This window comes from Dreissena polymorpha, chromosome 11 (genome assembly GCF_020536995.1).
Source record: "Dreissena polymorpha isolate Duluth1 chromosome 11, UMN_Dpol_1.0, whole genome shotgun sequence".
NCBI lineage: Eukaryota > Metazoa > Mollusca > Bivalvia > Myida > Dreissenidae > Dreissena > Dreissena polymorpha.
In genome coordinates this window covers 25027838-25055706 of record NC_068365.1, presented here as the reverse complement: position 1 = coordinate 25055706, position 27869 = coordinate 25027838, and the positions used below count along the sequence as shown (strand labels likewise).

General features: G+C 34.1%; 1 protein-coding gene across 9 annotated transcripts in view; it reads left to right on the top strand.

Annotated features, from left to right (window-relative positions):
* The window catches only part of LOC127851335 (E3 ubiquitin-protein ligase RNF213-like), a 173717-nt gene that overhangs the window by 59290 nt on the left and 86558 nt on the right, over positions 1-27869 (top strand). The window contains exon 1 of one of the 9 annotated variants that reach the window (XM_052385046.1): positions 25639-25724. The exons of 7 other annotated variants lie outside the window; for them this stretch is intronic. The gene's annotated coding sequence lies outside the window, so the exon portion shown is untranslated. Of the gene's footprint in view, positions 1-25638; positions 25725-27174; positions 27342-27869 lie in introns of those variants that run through there. One more of the 9 variants, XM_052385049.1, reaches the window with a different exon arrangement.

Below are 27869 nucleotides of genomic sequence, written 5' to 3'. Positions count from 1 at the left end.
TAGTGTTTTCTGCTTTGATATACTGAAATCGATTGCGGAGATATGAAGAAAATAGGTCGCATGACAAAACCTATCTGAACGAACAGTGGAACTCATTGCACAAATTAAAGATATTACAAAATATGTAAGTACATTTTGTGAGCTGGTGAAATAATATGTTATAGCAATGTTTCATGTATATATATTTTTCCTGACTTTAAATTCTCGCTCAACCACCATAACATTTAATAAAAGTTTTTTATTTAAGTAAATTGATAGGCATGTTTTGATTACATAGTCTTAGTTTAACTTATTGAGGAAAAAGTAAAGTATCTATGGAACTACGAGGACACTTGTATATAGTATGTTTTTACGCTATTTCGTAAGCTTGTGTGTGCAAAAGATCGGAAACATTAACATCTTCAGAAATATTTATACGATTAATTAACTAGTATTTATATATTTGTATAGCCGATGACAATTGACGCTACGATATGGAATGCACATAACCATGCATACAAGCGTTCGTTTACATACGTACCAACCCCGCTGACATTGTTCGGTTTAATTTGCATTAGAAGCCCGTCAAAACAATTCTGTCCAAGCTTTCTGAATACCTAATTATAAAAGCATTTTAAATCAAATCGCCTCTTAGTGTTTATTCACTTTATATCCTTATCGAGGATTCAATCCGATTCGAAGGGGTCAATAAACAACCACACCCTTTATTGCCTTTTTCCAAAGGCACAAACACATTATCTTTTTCTGAGTGTTCTTTAAATGTTTTAATTCTGTTGTATGCGTTGCATTGCATTGTATGTACATGTATTTTAGATGTCGGAACACTCGAAACTACTTTCGATACTTTGTGACAAGAAGACGACAAGGTGTTTCCAAGTACCCTTGATACGCTCATATCGGAGATGTCACCGATAGGGGATAAAAAGCTATGAAATGGTTAGCCATCTTATGTTGCGGCATGATTGTCTAACCGTGTGATACTTGGTTATATATGTACTATTTTAATATTTTTTTTATAAATACTATAAATTTACCATAATTTAATTATCACGGTATTTTTCCTATACATAAGTTTGATAAAACTGAAGAAATTAAATAAAACATTCAATTGCTATTTTCAGGCTAACGCATTATATGTCAAGTATAAAGAACAACTGCTGGATTTTGGTTATACGATGCACACCTTTAACGATCAGTGTACGAGCGACTACGACTCGGATTTATCCAGTCAACTGCAGGACTTTCGACAAAGGATACAAAGCACAGCTTGTGCCTTGGAGATTGGTCTGCGCGGAATGGGAATATACAAAGGAAACCTTGTTGCATCACCAGTTGATAATAATACTGACAGCGACTGCCAAAGTTGGAGTGTCCGTATCTGTCAAATTTATTCGTTCTTGGGTGCAGCTACAGTAGACCTCAACACGGAAAATAATAGTTTTCAAGAAGTTGATCACAAAGGATCTGTTATTATTGGTTAAATATCTACGGATTGTATTTATATGGTTACACGTTGGTGAGATTTTAATACACGTGTCTGTTTGTGTTGGATTGTTGTCAAACATCGGTAAATATTCCTTTACTTATTTGTTCAATATAAGTGTAACAATATTATGTGTGTGAAATTTGAACAAGAATAATGTAATACAATCACTGAGCTTGTATATTTTCATATACATTTATAGTATAACTTTCGTAATTGTATAATGAATATGTAAACTTGTGCAATGATTAAAGTCACCTCAAAACCAGAGACTGCCGAATTATAGAATAAATCATCACATAAAAAAATAATTCGACCTGATGCCGTTCCAAAGTACCCCTGTAGCGAAGCCGACCAAACGGCTAAACACATCTTTGAATTACATGGACCACCAAACCCTGGGGGAAAATGTCTGGCCGGAACATGTGATTTTGTAGTAGAAGCTGTACGATCGGCCAGAGGAGGACCATTAGAACACCTCGCGTTCCATCCTTGCAACCAAACCGATCAAAAAGGAGAAAGAATCCTAAGTGTATAAGAATTGTATAATTCTGATTTTACTATGCATCCAGTTTTGAAGAAAAACACACAAAAAAACACGTCGTTCGCTTTTTTTTAGTGTTATTCATGAATTAATATATACATTTATATTTGCAAACTTGTGAATAAAAACATAAATAAATACTGTCCTGGTTTTATTTTCATTTAATTGAGTAAGACTGAGATTGAAAATGCAGAAAGCTTAGGGTTGCCTAATTGATATGTTTATTAAAACACTAAGAAATAGTGTGTGTCGACATTTATTTTTCAGATCAATGGCGTTGTTAAAAGTCCCGTAGAGCGTTTACTCAGTTTTGATGAAGAGTGAAGTACGTTAAAAAAACACACGTTTATAACGATAGTTATGGTCACTTATTAATGATAAAACCAAAAGAAATTTCCATTCAAATGTCCCGACAAAGACATGGTCAACACTTCAGTTTTGTTTGGGTTATGATTTGTTCAGTTATGTCTTAAACAGCGTTCATGCTATTAATGCTAAACATTTTAAACCAATTATGAAATCCAAAATTATAGATTCATATAAACAAATTTGATACCGCACACTAGAAGATAGTTCAATGTTATACATTAAAAAATATTTTAGTCAAATATTGAATATGATATTTACCTAGACTTAGTTCCGAACAATTTAAGATTGTATTTATGCCGGTTAAGACTATGTGTTCACCCCATTTGTATACAGACAAGTAGATATAATGGAAATACAATTGTGAGACAAGAAAGATATTGTCTTTTTTGTTATGTCACTGATATTGAGGACGAATTTTATTTTGTATGTATGTGTTCAACATTTGTTGATATAATCAAGACAGAAAAATAAACTTTAATTATCCATCGCTTTTTTAAGTATGTACATTTGCTGAAATCAACCAAAAGGTCTGAACTAATAAAACTTTGTTAAATTGATAAGAAAGAAATATCATTTGATAAATATCATCAAATGCCTATATATACATTGTAGTAGATCAGCATATGGAAATTAAATATTACCCAAATATATCTAAAACAGAAACATATATAACAAAACTTGTACAATTCATTCTGGCAGACTCAATTAATGAGTTTACCGTTGGGTTATTTTATGACAGCTTGAGTAGCATTGAACACGTCTAACAACTGGTTGGACTGGACTGTAAAGTCCATTAAAAATTGAAAGTAACTACATTCGGAACGCAATACTTCAAATCGTACGCACAAAGGTGTAACCTGTATCTGTTCATCGATTATGCATTTGATTTACGATACAATATTAATAAGTTGTGGATGTCGACAGCAACTCCCTTTCAGTTTCACCCCGTTGGTACATGAAGGTGTATTGTTTTAAGTAAACAAATGTCGACACTTAAATTATTTTTACGTTGCTGTTTGTATATAAGCCAAGTTAATAAATGTTAGCTAATAAAGCCATTCAAAAAGTTAACTAATCAAAACTAAGACTAAGTCATTAACAATATTTTAATTGCCAACATTCGTCATTTGCCATGATGGTGAAAGGTAACAAGCTACTAAAAAGTCTAGAGTATTGTAGAGGTGTTTCAATTATTGAAGATTTTGAATCATTTCATAATTATAATCTTGTTATTCTATTTTTGAAACAATCATTCCAAAAACCGAGGATTGAACAGTTTCTATAAAAACAACAACAACATGATATGTAATGCAACGCTAGATTTGTAAAAATTTAGTGTTTTTTTTTCAACAAAATAATAATAACAGTTATCAGTATAATATATACGTTTAACCATATTTAAATCGAATACATGTTTTTAATACAAATATTTTTTGACGTCATCGATTTATACCTTTTACCAAACCTCAAGTTAGTATATGGGTTATCCACGTTAAAAACACTGCACACTAAGCTTTCTACGTATCCAGAACGGAACCCCCGTGCAACGTATATGTAGTAGACGACCATCCAAACGTCATAAATGAGAGCAGAGCGGATACTGTTTTGGATATATCTGAACGAACAGTAGTACTCATAGCGCAAATTTAAGATATTACCAAATATGTAAGTAGGTATTATAGTTCAATCTATTAACTGTTGTACCGTTATTGACCATATTCCGATTGAATATTATGAAGCTTTTACAGACAGGCCTCTACTTTTATACATGGATAGAACGGTTTTGACATCTCGTTCATTTAAAAATATGTGATATTTACGGGTATCATGCAATATTTATCAAGACATTAACCGATGGCAATATTATAATATTTTGGGTGAATATCACATCATATTTTCTAAATGTCAAGCGTTTAACTTATGTAGTAAACGTTCTATTGTTTTGTAGTTATTTCAGATGTCGGAACATTCGAAACTTCAATCGATACTTTGCGAAAATATGACGACGCTTCGTGGTTGATTTGATACGGTTATATCAGAGAGGTCACTGAAAAGCGATAACAATGTATTATGTAAAAAATATACCAGATCCTGGCATGATCGTTTAAACCTGTGATATTTGGTTACGTATATTCGATCCTAACGTGTTTATTTAAATTTCTATATTTATTTAACAAAATGTCCATTTATGTAAAAATAATATGAATAAATTTGTAATTTTCGGAAAACTATTGATTGAATTAAAAAACTAACGGCTGTGTTTTCAGACAACCGAATGTTATGTCACATATCTGGAACAACAGAACGCGTTTGCGTCTACGATACACAACGTTAACGATCAATGTACACACGACTATGACTCGGATTTATTCAAGCAACTGCAGGATTTTCGTCAAAGGGTACACATCACAGTTTTTGCTGAGGAGATTTGCGTGGAATGGGCCTCCAAGAAAGAAACATTGCATCCATTGGAGGAAATAATACTGACAGCGACAGTCCAAGATGAAGTGGTCGACGTTGTCAACTTTATTCGTTTTTGAATGAAGTCTCAGAAAATCTCAAAAGAGAAAATGAGAATTTTCTCACGGAACAGGAATTGAAATCTCAAGAAGTAGATTTTAAACGGTCTGATTGTATTTGTTAGAGCTGTCTGTATCGCGTTTATTTTATGAGTTGCATTGTAAAGCAATGCTTGGTTTTTACACTCATGTTCGTTTGCTTGGTATTGTTTTATTCATTAACGTATGTTACTAGTCCTTTATTTATTTCCTTAATATTATTTGATTAGACATGTTTCAGGTTTATTTAGTTTGTTGCATTTTTAAGCAATGCATTTTAGTTTGTTTTACCCGTGTCTGTTTTCGTTGTATTGTTGCCACCATTAACATCTGATGATAGTTTCAACGTATGTTTTTCATATTTACTGTTTTCATATGCCCATTGTCACAATTAAACAAGAATAGAAGATAGTAAACTCACTAATATTTTTTTATAGAAAATTATTAAAATGCTTACACACGTGAACAGAAATTGATAAAATGGTACATAGCGTCACATGTTACAATCTTTGGAATGAGTAAAGTTTATTACGTTCATTATTTTATTTTATTGTTTTTTTGTAGCAAAATAATAAACAATGAGAATTTTCGTGAAGAAAGCCAGGCCTTGCCAGACTGGTGAGTCTATTACACCATTTGGAAAATAGTTTGTCGGCATGCATGTTTACACACTAAATGGCGTTGTTAATCCCATATAGTATTTGGCCAATAACGAAGAAGAGTGAATTTCGTTGAACAAATATTGATTTTGACAAACATAGTCCCTTATTAATTATAATATCCATAGGACTGTTTTCTGAAGTGTTCCAAATTTGATTTGGTCAACAGTTGTAATAACCCATTGATTGTTGTAACCAGGTACAAATAAGTGTTGAGTTGCTATCGACTGATCATGAACTTCAACCGATATATCACATGTGTGGAATGAAAGTAAAGATCACATGATGGATATCTCCCGGATTGCGTTCGACTTTGGAAACCCCCACTTATCCATTGGTAGAAAACAAAATCATATGAATCAACGGTAGTTTTATAAAAATAAAAACGTTGACCACGTGTAACTTTTAAATGATTTACTATGGGTCATGGCTTTTTATACCGCTAGATAAGTGAGGATTTCCAAACTCCTCACATTAGGCGATGCGTCTGTGTGGAAACATATTACATGTAAACAATGTGAATGTTTATGTCCAGTAGTAAGTTACTTGTACATGTATAGTGCTGCAAATCAAAAGTATTACTCGTGCCAATATACTTCTAGCTTAATATCAAGAAATCAAACAGTTCGACAACTGTCAAAATGTTCGTATCGATAACTGTTCTGTCGTTCACTAGCAGCGTACGCAATATAACTGTCGCCCAACCAAAAAAAAACAAACAAATTATAGTATGTTTTACATTTTCTCTACATGATTAAGAAAGCTACAGAAAACACATTTGCATACACGAAACTGGAAAATATGAACATACTATAAGAATCATCTTCTTTAACCAGAAACACAATGTTAACAGTATCAAAATCATTTAACAAACTTTGGTGTTCTTCTGTAGCAACAAAAATAATAAACGAGAAAGGACAAGACGATGATGAATACCTTAGTCAAGCACTTTTTAGCTCTTAATTATACTGATTCTATTACATAACCTTAATGATAATCAGAAACATACATGTTAAAATATATTGTATAATAAATTTCGTTTTTACTCTTTCATAAACGTCAAAAATGGTTTCTTTCCAAAGCAACTTCATTTATTTCACGTTGACAATGTAAGGAATGTTCCATTGTATATTTCATCAAGTGGCTTCGTCTGTATGTATCAATTTATTTTTGTCTAATCTTGTTAAAATGAAACTAGTGAAAATAATCACACATCTGCTAAAGTGAAAACTTATAATTATCTCTTAAAATTTTTGTTCACAAAAACATTAGCTTCTTGTAAAAAAATACAAAACACAAACATGATTTTTTACGAATACGCTTTGTGATGAGGAATATAGCACTGAAAACTATTAGTCATTACAATATATGAAATATTGTTAATAAATTATAAAGGGCACAAGACCATTAAGACTGAAACAAGATATTCGCTGATGCAATTGACGCACCCTTGAAGCTTAATCATCATGGACGTGTGAAGCGATTGAATCATGAAGAAGCGGTATTCACATAGTTACGGAAACGGCTATTGGGCATCGGAATAGTCAGTTTATGTGATATTAGCTGAGATGTTATGACCTATTACTTCAAGTCAAGTACGCGAACTTTATATGATCCTATCGCATACACAACCATTTTTTACAACTTAAATTCCTGCAACGAAACGTTATTTTCTGACGTTAACATTGAGAAACTTATTTCATACTTTTTGCCGTTATAAATTATTTACGGATAAGTCGAAATATCAGATCGATTTTGGACGACAAACCACAATACGGATTAGAATAGTTTTTCAGCCAAAACGTTGCTTAACGAACATATTCAACTGTTAAAATACTTACAATAGAGTTAAGTATTTCTAAACCGGCCATGTTCAAGGTAATTTGTATTTGAAAAGTGTCGTTTAATACCCTAACTGCACAAGGTATAACTTTTTAATGGTCCAAAACAAATCCCATAAAAATCGATTTCGTAAACTGTATTTAAACGACTCAATCCATACAACTTTAGTTCTTTCAAAATTTACATTTAAACCAGACATTAAAGAGAATTGATGCAGTAAGTCGAGATCGGAGATTAGAGAGTTTTCGGATCCATCTAACAACAAAAAAGTACTAGTATCATCCGCAAATTGTGTTTGTTTATACTAGTATTCGATTCCATTTATCACATTTCCCTTAATATTGCTCGAACTCTTTATTTTAATGGCTAAAATTTCTGCACACAAAATAAATAAATAGGGTGATATAGGATTTCCTTGCATGCAGCCGCGGCCTATTTGGAAGTTTTCAGATACAAAGCCGTTTAACTGTACAGCCGTTTGTTGGTTTGTTTGTTTTTTAAATCGAAATAGTGCATAAAACTTGGTCCGAAATTGAAGAATTTCAATGTTTGCTCAATAAAATCAAACGATAATGTATCGAAGGCTTTTTCAAAATCGATAAGCATTATTAACCCAGGGATGTTGTTGTTTTTAACGTTGTGCATGATGTCGTATAACAATATTGTGTTTTCTCCAATATAGCGCCTAGAGACAAAACCAGTTTGGTCCCGTTATATAAGATGTTCTAAATGAGGTTTCAGTCTATTGGCAATTGCTCCGGATGCTAATTTATAAACAACATTTAATAAGTAATTGGTCTCCAGTTTTTAAGAAAATGTTTCGGTGTGTTCTCTTTTGGGATACATATTATAATACCTTGTTTTTGTGATTTTGAAACGCATTTTTTATGTATGCAAAATTGATCCTCCTTAGTACAAAAATACCAATTTGTTTCCAAAAAACCTTTAAAAAGTTGGTTGTGAAATCGTTATTCATATGTTTTAAAGTATTTGAAAGTTATTCGTATGTAATTAAACCTTCGAATTTTGACATTTCCTCAGGACGCAGTTCCCTTGTTCCAAGTGGATTCAAATTGCACAAAGAATACTCATATTGTGGTTCTGCTTTTTTGATATAATTTTTGGTAAATACGTGTGGTTTCATTTAGAATTTCTGAATGGTAATATTTTAACTGACCATTGTCAGTCTCAATAAAAGGGATATTTTTTTTATTTAAAATGTGTTTTTTTTTCTAAGGAGCAGAAATATTTTGTAGTGTTTTCACCCTGTTCTATCCATTGACTCCTAGATCTTACAATATTATCCCCGGACTCTGATATCTCTGATGTCATTTGATTGTAAGTTCAGTTGTTGCATTTGTTCTTTGTTATTTTCACTTAAGGTATGTTCAATGTTTTCAATTTAAAACAATAACCTTTGTTCTTCATACAGTAACCGTTTGTTTTTGTAACTAGAATATGAAATAGTTTTTCACCTGATTTCCATTAATAATCTGTCAATAAAAAGTTGATAATTTATAGTAAAACAAATGTCCTTATTATCAATTAAGCGAATATTATCTAAATCGTAAACAGGCAGGCAATACTGTTTTTTTAATTTCTTCAATTAAATTGCTTATAGAAGTAACATAGTCAATGTCTTAGAGAAGAGTATTATTAAATTTCCAAAGACCTTTGCCATGGTCACAGTGTCTGTAGCAAAACGAAATATGTACAATAGAATGATCTGACTTTACACTAGTACGAATATCTGGTGATTTCAAATAATTGAGCAAGTTTGGGGTAATAAAGAAAAAATCAAGCCTTGTTGTTGCAAATCGATTACGCAATGAAACTGTATCTACCGACTTTAGCATTAAGAAACACAGGCCATACTTGTTTACGGAAAAAGGTAAAGTATCCGTAAGGTAAGGAGTTTCGTGTGAAATATTGCTCACGACTTTTCACAAACATATGACAAAATGACTAACGCTTCATAATAATATTGTGTTTTCATGTTCACTTATTTTTTTCATAAACCATTTCCGACCAATGTGTGTGCTATTAGTGTTATTTCCTTGGTTTATATATAGACAAATGTTGGTTGAGTAATTAAGGATCTACTGCGTGTCAAGAATGGTATTATTTTAGCTAAGTAGAGTAAAAACTGCTCGGACAAAGGTTGTCTTCTATAGACGGACAGTATGTCACACAGATTGACGGACCATAAAGCAAAGGCCCCGCTTCATGTATTTTAATGAAACAATCCTTTTGATATTTGCTTTTCTTTTCAAAGTTGGATACAAACGTTGTGCGCGTTCGTACACGTTTAATTGTTGCATTAAATGAGACAAGATGGAAAAAAGAATGACGACATTCCCTGTAATATATCATCATGACGATAAGATTCTCTAAGTCTAGATGCGCAACTGTATAATGTCTTGTCCCTGAGATAATAATGACGTTTGAAAGTGAGTAGATAATGCACGAATATGAACGCATGTTGACAAGAATTAAGAAGCCTCGTTTTTGTGTCGCCTGACTATGGTCATGGGACATAGAAGTGTTACTTGCTTCGGCGGTGTCGGCGGCGGCGTCCGCGGCGTCACACTTTTCGAAAAAGGCTCATAACTTCTGTGTCCCTTCAGATATTGCTTTCATATTTGGTATGGATGTTTGCATGCGTATCTGGACAACACATTGCGCATACAATTTTTTATCCCTGTGACCTTGACCTTGAACTTGAGGTCAGCGTTCAGGTTTCGAAATCTGCGATCGCGATTCGAAAAAGGCTCATAACTACTGTGTCCCTTCAGATATTGCTTTCATATTTGGTATGCCTGTGTATCTGGGCAATACCTTTCCATAAGCATAATTTTTTTGACCCCCGTTACATTGACCTTGAACTTGAGGTCAGCGTTCAGGTTTTGAAATTTGCGACCGAGATTCGAAAAAGGCTCATACCTACTGTGTCCTTTCAGATATTGCTTTCATATTTGGTACGCATGTGTATCTGGAAAACACCTTTACAGGTGCATGCACATTTGAACTTGGGGTCCGCGTTCAGGTTTCGAAATCTGCGACCGCGATTTAAAAAAAAGCTCATAACGTCTGTGTCCCTTCAGATATTGCTTTAATATTTGGTACGCATGTGTATCTGGACAAACCCTTTTCATGCGCATACAAGTTGTGACCTCTGTGACTTTGACCTTGAACTTAGGGTCCGCGTTTAGATTTCGAAATCTGCGACCGCGACCTCAAAAAAGTTTCATAACTACTATGGCTTGAGCTTTACTTTAAACATAAAATTCTTTTGATAGATTTTTATTCCCCCGGCATTTACGATGCGGGAGGCATATAGCGTTTGTCCTGTCCGTCCGTCCGTCCGTACGAAAATCTTGGTTGACTCATTTTGACCTTTTCGTTTGACATCAATACCGTTTGTTACAGAGCTTTGATACTTGCATGGATGTTGTCTCTCATCCACCTGCACACACAAGCATCAACAAACCTCATTAACCAGGTTTTCGAAGGAAAAAACTGGTAATTAGATTGGCGAATGTCGGCGGGCGGGCGGGCTGTCGGGCTGGCGGGCTGGCGGGCTGGCGGGCGAAACAAGCTTGTCCGGGCCATTACTTTGTCGTTCATTGTGAGATTTTAAAATAATTTGGCGCATTTGTTCACCATCATTAGACGGTGTGTCGCGCGAAAGAATTATGTCGATATCTCCAAGGTCAAGGTCACAATTTGAGTTCAAAGTTCAAAAATGGCTATAAATGAGCTTGTCCGGGCCATAACTTTGTCGTTCATTGTGAGATTTTAAAATCATTTGGCACATTTGTTCACCATCATTAGACGGTGTGTCGCGCGAAAGAATTACGTCGATATCTCCAAGGTCAAGTTCACACATTGAGTTCAAAGGTCGAAAATGGCCATAAATGAGCTTGTTCGGGCTATATCTATGTCATTCATTGTGAGATTTAAAATCATTTGGCGCATTTGTTCACCATCATGGGACGGTGTGTGGCACGAAAGAATTACGTCAATAATTCCAAGGTCAAGGTCACCACGACTAAAAATATATTTATTTTGATACGAATGGGGAATGGGGAATAATTATAAACAATTATCAGATAAAGGGAGACAACTAAAACTTAACTGATTAAAAGTTCAGTTTAAGTTGTCTTCCTTTATCTGACTTTTTTTCACATTGAAAACCTGGTTTTGTGACAATTTTGTCCCTTGTTTTGACATTGACCCTCCTTTGGACTTACACGTATTTAAATGGACCAGTGTCTTGTTTAACCCATTTTGATCATTTCGTCTATCATCAATACCGCTTATTACTAAGCTCTGATACTTGCATAGATGTTGTCTCTGATTAACCCTAACACACCCACATCACTCAACCTCATGATGACCTTGACCTCATTTAGGACTTAGACTTTTTTAAAAGGTAACAATTTCTTATTTACCCATTTTGAAGCATATTGGCGGTCATATTGTGTTTGGTCTGTCTGTGTGTTTTTGTCTGTTTTTTCTATTAGATTTACAAGATTCATGCACAATTATTTTGGTCATTCATTAAAAAAAATTGTTTATTCAATATGATACGAAATAAGACAAACAAGGGTAAAAAGGGTAATGTCACATCCCCGATATAATAGTAAACAAGTAACACAGGTATTCTACCATCAGGCGACACATACAACTCGCGGAGTCTTATTACAACTTGAGCTCTTACACTTTTCCTTCTGCCCATATAAGCATTTGCCACATAATTTAAACATTACGATGCACGATTAACGTTTTCATCCAAACTACAACCATATATTTTAATGTCAAAACGAGCAATTCAAATGGCACACGATGGTGGACTAAAAACGAAGCTGTCATTTCTTGCTTAATTTTATTATTAATGAAAAAACCATTAATATTAAACATTAAAAACGTCGCTTCGAATTGCGAATGATTTACAAATAGTAGGATGCCTTTAAGTAGACATGCGAGTCTTCTATGTACAAGAATATAAACATGTACTGGTATATGGGTGCCACATATTGAACATAATAGAATACCAAACAGTGCTTGAATGGCGGGAACACTTTGCGCGGGCAATAGATGCGGACTTTCAATGAAAAGCCGTCTAAATAGCGTTCCTTTGTACTTTTGTTTCATGACATGGATTGTCATCGCTGGATATTATTGTTTGAGTGTCCATACCGATATGAACGCTCACTTAAAACACAGATAACATCACTGGGGGCTGACGAGGTCAAAGCATAGTTCGTTTCGCTACGACATCGGGTATATGTTTTACTACGAAAACATTGTTTAAATACACATGACATCGAGAACGGATTAGTCGAAAATTGTGTTTAAAACATGTAAGACTGTGCTTTTCTAATAACAAAACTCTGAATTTAAGCACAATGACATTTCATAGGTCTGTTACATCAAATTATAGTCCAAGATGTGTCTGGTTTATGCGGTTAAACAAGAAATATACCGCTTATTTATCAAACCGAAGTCAAGTTTCACTTAAAAAAATGCAATTAAGGTTTACAACTGTGTTTAAGGTTCATGTAGAGGCTTGATTTTGAAAAATGTGGGACCCCTAGCTTTTAACTCAATTTTGACTAAAGGAAGAGTGCCACATTGAAAATGTATACATATATGCTTTAAAGGATGTTTTTCCTTCAAACTGTAACCAATTTTGTACATCAACGTATCATAACATCCACAAAATCAATCAAAATACAAAGCGATTTTAACACTTAAATATACATTATTTTCAAAAATTTGAATCATGTTTATTCCACGTATTTCGGCGGAAAATTATATAACTAGTGAATAATATCGCCATTGACGAGGGCAAGTTACGCTTAAATAGTAAAAAAAGTTTACATATCTAGAAATATCAAAACTCGAACACATGTCATTTCATCACCATGGGGGTAGCCATTTTTAAATTAATAAAATAGAAAGAAACATGCTAAAAACTCACTCATCGCCTAATTCACATTCCAAACGGTTGACGATGACAAATGCATTGGATTGTAATCTTTCCGTTGATGTTTGCAAACTGCACGATCAGACCTCATAAACACTCAAAAGAATAACTATGTAAGAAGCATTTCACCAATGTTTACAATCGTTGTCGAATCACATGTACTATATTATCGCGCATAAAATAGTACGCTTACAGACTGACAGAAAGATCGATACGTAACTCCGTTAAATTCATCACGGTATACTATTTTATTGATAATATATATAAAAAAACAATCGCTTTAGCAATCTAAAAGTAGAAATAATTCTTTTAAACGGAGTTTTTAATAACGAAAGTGAAAACAACGGAAGTTTGATGGATATTCTGTGAGATGCACTTCGGCTCCATAAAAACAATACAAATAAACTAAAAAAGACGTGTGGGGGACAATTTTCAGCTTGAAAATATTTTAAATAGGGTAAGTGATGATATCTGTAGGTGGCCATTTCTGTTATTTAGTGCGATCTCTTGCTGATTAATGTTAATAGTTGTTTTACTTGTTGCCACCCAACTGTCAAAATAAGTATGTGTTATCTCAGGTATGTGTATACACATACTCGGTTTTCTCACCACTGCATGTGGTTTCGACCGATTTGTTTTGCCCGTTTTTCTACGGATCACAGCGATGGCCACGCTTTCAAAATGGGTAGAAGGAATCGAAATATAAAATCAATCGTTTTGCCAATTTCTTTATATTCCTTTACAATTTTATATGTCGTCTGCAATCTATTTCAATTTGAAATGGTTTAAAATTTACAAATTTGGTTTAAAGGTAAATAACAAAATGGTTAAGCCTTTGAAATAGAATTGTGACTCTTATTATCCACCATACCTGGATTTTAAAAAGCAGTAACGTTTTAGTTATTTTTAGAACTTTGTTTAGGATATTTATCCAAAACAGGCAGTTGAATAAAAACTCATTTGTTGTTTTATGACAATCATTTTCTGTGAAATGTTGCTAACTTGACCTTGTATATGTATATAGCTTTGTATTTATTCAACTTAAGGTAGTGCATATCCTTCCTAACTTTAGATTGAGATTTTGTAAATTAGTGTAAAAATGTATTGGTTTTAAACCAAAATATGAATAAGGCACACAAATATTGAATGTCAAAAATGTGTTTTTGTTATTCTATCCGTCTTTAGCTTTAAAATGATATATAGTTTGACCATATTGTACCACATTCAATGAAGAAAAACCAAAGCGAAGTTTTAATGAATTTTATCCCCCCCCCCCCCCATGAACCTTAATTGACACATTTTTACAATTTCCATATTGATCTATGTATCGTTAAGCCACTGGTGTGTTTAGAAATGTGTAGGGTGACCCAGTTATCAGAAATAAAGGCTAAATATTATTATTAAGCATGATCATGTCTCTCACAGTATACGTATATGCCTCGCTATGACAACGCTTTAGCGTGTATGCGTTCCTCACAGAAAACGTATTGGTTATCTCTCAAAGGCAAAATAAAGAAAAAACAATTTAATACAGAGTCATGGAGTGGCTGGATGTTTCCTTTGAGGAAGAGGTAGTAACAACGGCACAACATGATCCGAAGCGCACAGTCGACATGGCAATGCACATTATTATGATATAATTAAATTCACGACTAGGCCAAAGGAAACGATTAAAATCGAAAATCCATATATTAGATGACAGTTGAGAGTCGAGAACCTAATGTCGTCGGTCTCAATAAAAATGACGCATCTTCACCTTGTGACAACCCCTTATAGCATACGGTACTCTTTATCAAATAACATTCGATTCTCGTTATCCCCAACTCGCGTATCTCGAAACTCTGCTTATGTCAAAGTAAATCCTATGTCCCAACTTCGATCATTATTTATCTCATACGGATTTTGATTTTTACATTGTATATATAAAAGCGATTTTCTTGAAAATCGGTTATCGTCAATTAATTTTGAGATGAATTTCATGTTCTTATACATGATTTTACCTGTAAAATCAACACCTGTAACAGCCGTAAGGTGTGGAAAGTAGGGCCCAAATGGCACAATCCGCAATTGCATACCGATAATCAATATATTGTTGTAAAGGTGTGGCAGTGGGTTTCTGTCACAGGTTATTGTTTACTGCGTACATGACGGCCGGTAAATTTACCTCGTGTTACAATGCGGTTAAGGCCCAGTCTAACTATGATGCCGGCGGAGCTTTAGTGCGTGATCAGGCATCTACCGGGATGAACCGGGGCCCTACCGGGATGAACCGGTGCTCCACCGGGATGAACCGTTGACGACCGAGCACAACCGGGGCTCCACCGGGAAAGTATTAAAATGTTTAATACCTCCGGGAGTCACCGGGAAGGACCGGCAACGACCGGGGTGGCACCGGGAACAACCGGGACTGTACCGGGAACAACCGGGACGGCACCTTAGCTCCACCGGGGCCAAAACACACCCCGGCAGAGCTACAGCAACGCCGCGGTGGAGCCCCGGTGAATGCCGACAGAGTCCCTTTATAGCTACGTTACATAAGTAAACCGGTGCTCTGACGGTGCCGTCCCGGTTGTTCCCGGTGCAGTCCCGGTTGTTTCCAGTGCCAAGCCGGTCATTGCCGGTCCTTCCCGGTTACTCCTGGTTCATCCCGGAGGTATTAAACATTTGAATACTTTACCGGTGGAGCCCCAGTTGTCCCAGGTTAACTGCAACCTGCATGTGATATGTCCTGAAATGGATACAGAAACTTCGTTGAGCAACCTATACATTATATTTGTACTTCGTTGCGCAACCAATACATACTCTGTGCGAAACCTATACATAAAGCGACTTGTAATTTCCTTCGAAACAAAGCATTTGAATAATTAAAATACATGTTCGTAACCTGTTTTGTACTTTAAAATGTGTAATGTACACCGAATCAAAGTAACATGTAATTTTGTTTAATTTAAGTTACCGTAATTGGCTATTTTAACAGAATAACCACCTTATGCATTGCTTCAAATAAAAATATTTCGATTTTAGCTCAAAATAAATTTAAAGGTTGCAACTACGCGCATTTGTTATTAGTTTGTTATTGAAAATAGGTACTGTATTAAAATAATGCTTTCGTAGTGAAACATATACCCGACGTCGTAGCGAAACGGACTACGCTTTGACCTCGTCAGCCCCCAGTGAACATCTCTTGTTTCGCTTTTTTGATATTTGTTATTTCCGTCTGTTAATTGCGCTTAACTTTTTAATCATTGTACTTAAAACATAAAACGAATGATTTTTTTATTGTTTTATAAAGCTTACTCAAACTGCAGCCAAACGAACACCAATTTGATCAACACCATGTCAATGAACAGATGTTTGAAAATTAATAAGAAGTTTGCCCTTTGATGTGATAATATTAATAATTATAATTGACATTAATCGAAACGGGAATTCTCAAAATTGAGTTATCCATAAAGAACGAAAGAAATTGTTCAGTTTATCAGCTGATACCAGTAGATCTTAGGCCAATAGACCTATGGGTTGCGTTAGTAACGTTCGTAAAACTATTTTAAAAGTATTTGAGATCATTTAATAAGACCATGTTATAATGGTATCGGATTAATCTGGATTGCTTTATTGAAAGAACAGAAAATTCCAAATCATATGGAATCATAAACAAACACAAAAATTTATAATAACAAAACTACCAGGTATCATTAAAATGTAGCGTTGAGGTTGGAATTCCCTTACATTTTTGTACATATATTCGAAGTTATTTTAAAATGTAATAAGGATCATTACGCCGACAATCAAACATGCTGTTCCAGAAAGAAGGTTTAAACATAAGTTGTCTTAGAAAAACAAAAGAAATTGTTGAGCAGTTTGCATTTTGTGCATACACATGTTGTCTTTAAGAAATGTAATAAAAATAATAAAACTTCAGTTTAATAAAACCATGATGGTTTTTAGAAGATATATATGTTCAATAGTTAATGCTCATTTGAATTAACTATTATTAAATTTGAAAACTTGATGGACACTTATATGTCACAGATGTTGTCCAAGTAGTATGCCGGGTACGACGTGGTCGTAAGTTTATATGATCACTACAATAAAATTGTATCAGAGTTTAATGCATTTAATTACAAAAGGCAGTACAATGAAATGAATAAAGACATTGCATAATTATTAAATGTTAAACACGTCATATAAAGTCCGGTTTGTTTACAATCACTTGCGTCTAAATATATCAACAATATTTCTGGCTTAACAAGATCTAGTACACGTAATGGTCTATAATTACATTAAGTATATTACCTTAACGAAATTCTGATCAGTATGTGGTACTTTTTTCGTTTCAGTAACTAGAGTCTATTTCCTGACATATGTGCTCTTGCTACAAGCACAGTTTTTATCCGGTTTTCTTCTTGACAATTCGAGGTCCTTAGCATGCAACGTCAGATTTGAGGATAGACCAGTTTTAACAACGGACATGCGTACCTTTGTTACCGGATCTTGTTCGTACTGCGGACGGAATCATTCATGAGATCAATGGTGCCATAGAACTGGTAAGTACAGACCATGATAAACTTGTATTTGACATGGTTACTTGCTTTAAGTATTAAATTGAAATCATGGTAGTATAAAAATATGCAAATCATCATTTTGCCCCCCCCCCCCTCCCCGAAACGAAATACTGGTATATTGCGTTCGTTGCAGATACACAGTGCGTTTTTCTGGTGCGCAACTGCTAGATCAAACGATACGTTTGAAATGGAATCACAGCAACCAAATCATGCTGGAACAACTCCAGTAAAAATATTTCATAATTTCTGTTTTGATTTCATTTGCCGCGTCTTTTAATATTACAATACGATCGTCTGCATACATCCTTTTTTCTTAATATTTTTCGATCATTTTATTTTGTTATTTCAGACGCTCTTTATTTGGCACACAAAACATCGCGAGAGTCATCCGGTTGTTTTCGAAACATTCTGAGTGATTTAGCGCTATCTCCTGACCCTTTTGCCGAATTAAAACCGTTGCTGGAAAACTTAGAAATAAAAATTGTGAGCTTTGCGTGCAACGTTGAAATCGGGATGAAATTTTTGGACATTCCAATACCTCTTCACGATTGGACTTCGCCGACGGATTCCTGCGAAAATCCTTTGAAAACTGTTAAAATGTGTAAGCTTCTAGTAAACACATATCATATGTTTACTGTAATTCAACGTTATTTGATTGCAATAGGACAAAATATGTAATTCTTAGAAAAAAATGAGATAAAAGAGGACCGCTTTCACACCACATACATAATGAAATTCGTTTTTTTGTCATTCAATGACATATGATATTCTCTGATTGCGATCTTGGGTTATGTATATATACCAATATTATAAATGTTTTCATTGAATTTTCATGTATTCGTTTTTACAGAAAGATGCTCATGAATGTGTTGTTGTATCACCTCATTGTTAAAATACCTTAGAGATATCATGCTATTTCTCACACTCAACAAAATGTTAAATGGTTACGTTTTCTTGATTGACACAGGTTTCAGGTCTAAATAATTAAGTTTACTACGAACATGGTGCTTTATAACTATCCCTGGTGTAATCCGTATGGATCAGATTTTTTGTATATGGTGTATTGGGACTTTCCTTGGGCACCCTGGTTAAAAAATAGAATTGTCGAGTTTTTCAATGACAGTTAACATATTCTGTTTACGTGGGCTTTTTCGGCGTAGCTGTTTAACGTCACGTTTGACCTTAGATGACCTTCATTCATGATAGGTCCCAAATGAATAAATCCGAATTGTGCATTGGCTTATATACAAAAAAAAATCACCGTAAACATTGGATGCATATCATTTGAACTGAAATATCAATAAATTGTAAATTGCATGTAAATTACAATAAATTAAAAACTGTTATGATACAAAACATCCTCTAAACATTACATCGAAATGTTTTTCCTTAGTTTACGAAGCAGTATAGCATTAATCACATGTCTCTACAATTAAAAGAAGCTATTGTTTACATGCCGTAACGGTCACACTAAACACTACGAAACAGGCTAGCTAGATTGCACTTTACCGGTACGCAGTTGTTTACCACTATCGACAAAGCGGGGATTTGGGGGCGGTAGCCCCCGATACAAAGGAAATATATAGGTGTTGGAAATAAATCTGTCTTTGATTTATTCTAATCCATGTTAGCGTTTATTAGTGTAAATATGTTTCTTTGTACTTTGTTTTGTTCATTTTTTATTTAAAGTTCTGTCTTTCTGCAAAAAATCATATCACTATGATGCTTGCAATATTGAGTCTTTTATGTTAACATTCTACTAACATCTTTACACATTATAACACATTATATTTTATTTCATTTCATTATGTTCATAGTATTTCAGTGGCGAGTATGTTTTCGTTCTTATTGAAACTAATGTATTACTCGTTCAATTATGAAAACCTAGTCATTACATTACTTATTGACAATAAAACATACACTTTCACCTCTTCTTGTCCTTCACTTCTTATTCAAATTTGTAAATTCAGTAAAATTGTCTTATTATCACACACTACCTTCATTAAAATACATGGTTGCTTCATTCCATCTTCTTTCACTGGTCGCAAACATTTCAACATCAACGCCGTATATCTTTTAAAAAATATTTCTTGTTTATTTATTATGTGAGATTCTTACATTAAGTTTTGTTGTAATTATACATATTTTCATTTCATTTTTTGCAATCATAGTGTTTTGATAACAAATGCGGTGGTATTGTTGTTGTTATTCGATAAGTATGCTTCGAATAAAATGTTAACTTTTTGACAAAATTCGTCAGTCAATACTGAATGATCTATTCCAGTCACCATAAAGAACAAGTGGATTGCACATTCCCTTGCCTTGCACAAATTATCAACGCACAATTGTTGTTGCAATTCGGGATCAACTTAATAAAATGAACTGGGCAGAATGAAAACATCCAAATGCACAAATTGTTTTTAATGGGTCTTGTTCACAGAATTTAATTTTTTTAATAATAAAAGAAACTTACTTACAAAACTGTTTTAGTTTGGAATAGTTTATTGGTTGTAATAACAAGAAAATTATTTAAGAAGGCTTCGCTCAATTGGGGTCGAACCCGGGACATCTAGAAGCAAAAAGCAAACACGCCCCCCACAACAGGCTTTCAAATTTAAAAAAAAAGTAATACGAGATTTTGATCAATTGATGAAAAGCGTTACAACCGCATAATTAGTTTAACGATTTGGATCAATGAGTATCCATAACAATAAACTGATACTTTATCACTTAGTCATGAGTGTTATTTTGCTTGTTGGAATATAGTGCATACATGTTTTTAATCTACCAAGTTGTTTTAGAACTAAACATAACAGAGAGACAAAATTACGCGATGGAAATCTTCAACATATTTATAACACATTTTACTGTCAACTCTATGCTAGTGTAGTTTTCACGCCTAAATACAATAAGGTGAAAGAATACTTGTCATATGTCTCGTGCAACCTTATGAGTTATTAAGTGTGACCAATTTTTATATGTACATGTATATGGAAGAAGCAACATTACTGGTGTAAAAAAGAAGTGTTGTTGTAATGTGAAATAACATGTATAGTAGCTTGTCAAAATTATTGGTAGATTATTGTCAAAGAAAACATTTTTACGTTATTTCAATTGAATGCAAACACCGTTAATTGACTATAGAATTTCAGAGATCGCTGTTCATTAAATAATATGAACTACCGTGTATACCAAATACGAAAATATCAAAGTCAAAGATTTGTTATGAATATTGCGTAGTGCGTACGCGGTTGAGATTTTTTACTAAAACTACAACAGTTTACATTGACATTGGGAGACCACCATCCACTCGACAGATTCATAAGGTTTTGCTACGTATGACCGGCCTTGATGTCTAAGCATAATTTTTATTAAGCACATGTAAAATAGTAGCTTTATAAATAACGTATTTCAATTTCAACTTCAACGAGATACTCTTCAACGTCTCAAGGACATCTACTGAAGAGGACTAAACGATCTGCAAATTTAGAGTGCGGAGTGCTTCTTAAAACACGAATATAATAGCGTTCGCCAACGTATAATACACTGTGCAACCAGTAGAATATAACCAAGTCAAAGCATTGTCTCCGTTGTTGCAAAGTCTGCCAATTGAGTTCATTGATGATTGATGTTTCACTATCCGGCTGGTTTGGGTTGAAAGGCGTGTTCGCTACGAATCTGGCAGCATTACGATGTACTTGTTCGATTTGAATCAGTTGAGTTGTTTGTTTGTGAGTAGGATTCCAGATGGGTGAGGAATATTCCAACTGTGGTCTAACTAATGATTGATAAGCTCTTTCTTAAACTAGTTTGGGCATTTGTTAAGGTTTCGTTTAATAAATCCCAAAGTTTGTGAAGCCTTTCCAGTTATTTTTTCGATGTGAGTGTCAAATTTCAAGTTGTTGTTCAATTCAACGCCTAAATATGCACGGTGGTATACAGTTACTCAAGTTTCACCACTTATGTATCATCATAGATTTATAACGTTCTTTGTTGGATGTGTTGGAGATATTCATTATTGCAAATTTTTTTCACACTGAATTCCATCTGCCATGACTTACTCCATTCTACAATTTTATCAAGATCTTGCTGAAGTTTCTGTTGATCGGCTGGAGATTTAATTACACGATAGGTTACACAGTCATCTGCGAATAGTCGTACTACAGAGGATTTGTTATCAGTAGTATCATTAATGTACAGTAAACACAAGAAGGGGCCGAGGACAGTCCCTTGAGGGTACTCCTGATGTTACGATGGGTGTTTCTGATGTGGCGTCATGTACAACAACTTTATGGATCCGATCTGCTAAAAAAACAGTTAATTCATCGCCTGGTGTCATGACATAAAATTCCAACCTTGATGACAAACGTTGGTGAGAGACCTTATCGAAGGCCTTCGAAAAATCCAAAATGGCCTTATCTATCTGTTCACTGGCATAATCTTCATGCAACTTGTACATGACATTCATCATGATAAATGGGTGATGTCGTCCAGTCGTCCCTGTGGTGTATCAAGCAGACACAACAGTGACCAAAGGTAGGTCACTAGGTCAAACTAAAGATTATGCTTGTTAACGCGTTTTCGTGCACAATCATCAAGACATTTGTCTTTAGACACCTGTTCCTATGATCTCTTGGAAGAGTTCAAAAATGGTTCCGTTCGTCCAAAAACGTTGCCGCCAGAAGGCGGAGCAATATTTCTTACATTATAAGGATTCGATGACAGCTAGTGAAAAATATCAGAGTTATATGTTTTTCCCCCATAGTCATGAATATTGCTAAGATTTTTATCCCACAACTTAATATGTTTCCATTTTCTTTTCTTAACAACCTTTATATTATGATATCTCACTCAATGCCGTTAAAACGTATTGCACCAAGTGGATGTCGAAATTTTCTTATTCATTTCAAAAACTAAAATAAAGGTAATTTAATTTTATAAAAATGCTGTCATTTTAAACTAAATTGATTTTTAAATGTCGAAAAGGTCTTTAACGATTATATAGCAGTACTCACTACTCATACAAGTGATATCAGAAATAATCTGTAATAGCATAAATAAAAAAAAACGTATTGACGGTTAGGTCACATTTCAAAACATCTAATTCGCTGACCACAAGTTTTTCATTACAATATGCAGCATAGATTCACGGAGGAAAAAAAAGACATACATAGACAGAATACATAAACAGTCGGATTGGCAGTATGGGTAGTGCCGATGAGCACGGTTTGAATTCCGTTAGATGCACATTTTTTTCATTATTTTCTCATACTTGAGGTTGTTATAGGTCATTCGTTAAGGACGCTGCTTTGTTTCAATTGATAGCATTAATTGACATAATCAAATCGGCAGCAATATGTAAAAATTACGAATAAGATATGAAGTCCATTTAAAAAGAATGCCTCTGTTAAAATAGCAGAAGTCTGCTGGCCAAGATTCAGCTTTGCCAATAGCACTATAGCAAGGGTCTTTTTGTTAATAAATCTATTTCGAAAAATGTACACTATTTGTAAACAGAAACTTGTATTTTGAAATGAAATCGAAATAACAGAATGGTATTCAGCACATCGCACGAATATAGAGAATAATAGGTTAGTGTTGATTATAGATCAGGTTTATATCATGCGAGGCTTAGAAAACAAAAAGCACGAGCATGATAAACCTGATCTATAATCAACACAAATCTATTATTCTATGTATCCCACTTTTTGATTCAGTAAACCTTTTTATTTAAACAAAATAAGTTTAACTGGATAATTTCTCGAGATTTATGACGTCATTTAGTCGAAAAAATGACGTCATTTCGTGCCGTGGTTTATAGCAGAGATTTAATCAACGGGGCTTTAATCAACCGAATTCGCTGTAAAAGAGGGATAAACTACATCATATAAACACATGTACATGTCTGTAAAAATCTAAAGTTACAATAAAACTATAAAAGAAAAACTGTGAGTACGCTGCATTCTTACCTATATGTGTATTAACGAGTTGAAAAGGCTCCGAAAGGACACCGTAGAATGTGTGTTTATTTCATTTCCACATTCTATACATAGATGGTGACGTCACTACGTTATTGTCACCTCTATGCTTAGACGCATCGCATTCCCCTGGTTTGTGGAATTATGCTTCCGCCAAAGTAGTTCTGCATAGGAATGACAATCTTAATAATGAAAGAAAAATCGTTGTTATTGTGTGTTTAAAACGTAATGTTGTTAAAAGAAATGTTATTTAATCATGTTTAAATGCGATTGTGCTTCTCTATTAAGACTGATAGCGATTATCAGAAGCACGATTACCTGACCTACTTTCGCTTTCACTTTTCACTCGTAAAAGAAGTGCTACCCACAATTCTTTTCGCGTGAGAACACAGGTCAGTAAGACCGGTGTGTACAAAATGTCATTTCCCAATCTCTTGCACGACGGTTACATTACATTCACCTCTCAATCTCTTGCACGACGGTGACATTACATTCACCTCTGTGTTGGGCTCAAAACGGACTATTGTTATGAAAGCGTCTCATTCATGTCATGATCATTCCAGGCGTTCATCATTGAGGTTACAGTATACTAAAGAATCTCTTGCACGACGGTTACATTGCATTCACTGCATTAAAGAAAACCATCTCATACCATGATATATTATATCAGTCTTAATTCATTATTATAAAATTGATATGTTTTTTTGATGTTTCGAAAACAACATACATACACACGTCGAAACAATTCCTAACGTCACTCAATAAAAATTATGTTCAATTGTTTACATTTGTGAAGTGCGTGGAATGATTCCATCTGCGTAAATGGGCAATAAAATAGTTCCAAAGAGTTGCATTAAAACTCGCAAGTTTTTGCACGATTTATCGTACATTTAAAAGTCTTATTTCTTAATTTATTGCATGCGATCTTAAATATCCAATCAAATATACATTTAATGCGTTTGTTCGGTTGACCTATTTTATAGGCAAAGTGGCAAACCGAGCATTTCGCAGAGTTGTATGTGAGAGCAAGGAACGACAACTCTGCGTGGAGATAGATTCACCTCTGTGTTGGGCTCAGAACGGACTATTGTTAGGAAAGCGTCTCATTTATGTCATGATCATTCCAAGCGTTCATCATTGAGGTTACATAATACTAAACAATCTTTTGCACGACGGTTACATTGCATTCACTGCATTAAAGAAAACCATCTTATACCATGATATCTTATATCAGTCTTAATTCATTATTATAAAATTGATATGTTTTTTTTTTTATGTTAAGAAACCAACATACATACACACGTCGAAGCAATTCCTAACGTCACTCAAAAAAAATATGTTCAATTGTTTACATTTGTGAAGTGCGGGGAATGATTCCATCTGCGTAAATGGGCAATAAATTAGTTCCAAAGAGTTGCATTAAAACTCGCAAGTTTTTGCACGATTTATCATACATTTAAAAGTCATATTTCTTAATTTAATGCATGCGATCTTAAATATTCAATCAAATATACATTGAATGCGTTTGTTCGGTTTTACCTGTTTTATAGACAAAATGGCAAGCTGAGCATTTCGCAGAGTTGTATGTGAGAGCAAGGAACGACGACTCTGCGTGGAGATTGGTCATTTCCATGTATTGAATTATGTAGTTTTACTTTCGTTTTCCATATGATTTGGGTCGAGAAGGTAGAACAGGTTAAACTGATCAGCAACTTTATTGTTCGGAAATAAATCGTAAGTACTGGTATTGTGTAAATTTATTTGACGATGGTCATGCTTTGTAAACGAGTTTTTGTTGATTTTAACACTACACTACTGTACATGGTTGATTCAGTTTTGTATTACAGTGGGAGGGGCATTGTATGATTTCCGGAAAAAAAAGGTTGTAATGTCGTTATACTTTATCTATCGTATATATAGTCATGCGATGTGATGGTAATTGCAATGTCCTATATTGATTTTTCATATCTAATTTATTATTTTCATTGTAATAACATAATATTACGAAACATTTTCTAAAAGCTTCTTCAGCATTTTCAAAAAGCTTCTTCAGCATTTTTCAGCATTGTCGATTAAGGTCTGATTTCTGGAAAATCTACTTGTCATTTCGGTCACATGCATGTGATGATTTTATGTTCAGGTATAGCTAGTATTTATTTTAATATTTAGTTCAAAGGGTTACACTGATTTTGTTTCACTTTGTAGGTAAAATAGTTAAGATATTTGAGAATTCTAATCAACTCGCAGGTAAAATAAATACTTTTGCAATGGCGCATGAAATCTGACCTAGACCGTCAGGTAGACTTACACTAGCAAATTAAAGTATTAAAAAAATGCATTATCCTTACCATCAGTCCTATACTTCAATATGATAATAATACTAAACGCAACTTATTATAATGCAATATAATGTATTCATTTCATACGAACACATCGTTTTCAAATACATGTAGAATCACAACTTAAAGAAGAATATCTTATATAACGGAATGATTTTAAGTGAAGTACACTTTACGAAAGTTTACTTTGCACCCCTTGAAAGAGAATTCTTTTACGTTTTTTTCGTTGAACCTTTAAGTATATAAGAGATATAGCATAAACATGAAAAACACATTTACCTTTTTTTTAAATAACGACCCAATTAGTTACTTAAAGGCGTCAAAAGGTTGTTTGTCTCTTGTGACCCTTAAACGTTTGTTTTCGTATTTCGTATTCCAGGTGAGTTTTTTTATAATGTTTCAGTAGCACTCATTTTTGAAACATTCGGTCATGTGCACTTTAAAGAAGCAAAGCTGAAAAAAGGTTTTGAAGGTGTCTTTACTCTATTGCATATTACCATTAAGTTGGGAGTTTTAAAAAAAGTAAACGAAACATGTTGATCCGACCTATTTACCCGTATTGTTGTCTTTGCCAGTGTAAACAAATGGCTTTGAGGCCTCACAACTTTGCCACAGACCGAGCATAATGTTGGTTGGGTCTTCTGGTTTATCGTTAAATCGATAATGAACTTGTTCGGTGTGTACTTGTCAATTGAGTTAGGCGCTTTAAAATGTTCAGCCTGTATTTAGCTTAATGTATTTACGTATTGATAAATTTGCATATACACCAATAACTAGGTATATCTACAATGTGAAGAAAGTTGTAGTTTAAAGGCTATTGCTGGACGAATGCGATCAATAATATACGTATGTTATCAGCACATCATCCCACGTGCTGTGACAAACAGTGATATAGGGATATATTTAGCAATGGTCCTTTTCAAGAAATGTAGTTTCGTTTTTCAATTGTTATCATAATGTATAACAGTCTTTGATGGACTAAACAACTCAGAGCATATCAGTAGAATAGAAGGTAAATTAGCCGTGTAACGTATTGTAAAACCAATGTCGTGAATACGTGATTTTTAAATTGATCGAAAAAGCAGTTGACATTGTTGTGCACTTGAACTCATATGTAGGCCAAAATGACATTGGAGAAGGGTATACGCCTGAAATACTTTGTATGTCCCCCACCACTATAGTGGGGGACATATTGTTTTTTCCCTGTCTGTTGGTTTGTTGCTTTGTTTGTTTGTGTGTTTGTTTGTTTGCGTCAAACTTTAACATTTGCCATAACTTTTGCAATATTGAAGATAGCAACTTCATATTTGGCATGCATGTGTATGCATGGTCAAGGTCATCCTTCAAGGTCAAAGGCCAAATATGTGGGTAAAAATCGCTTATTTAATGTACACTTTTGCGATATATTTTTCATATTTAGCATGCATGTGTATCTCATGGAGCTGCACAATTTGAGTGGTGAAGGTCAAGGCCATCCTTCAAGGTCAAATGTCAGATATATGGGGACATAGTGTTTCACAAACATATCTTGTTACATTGG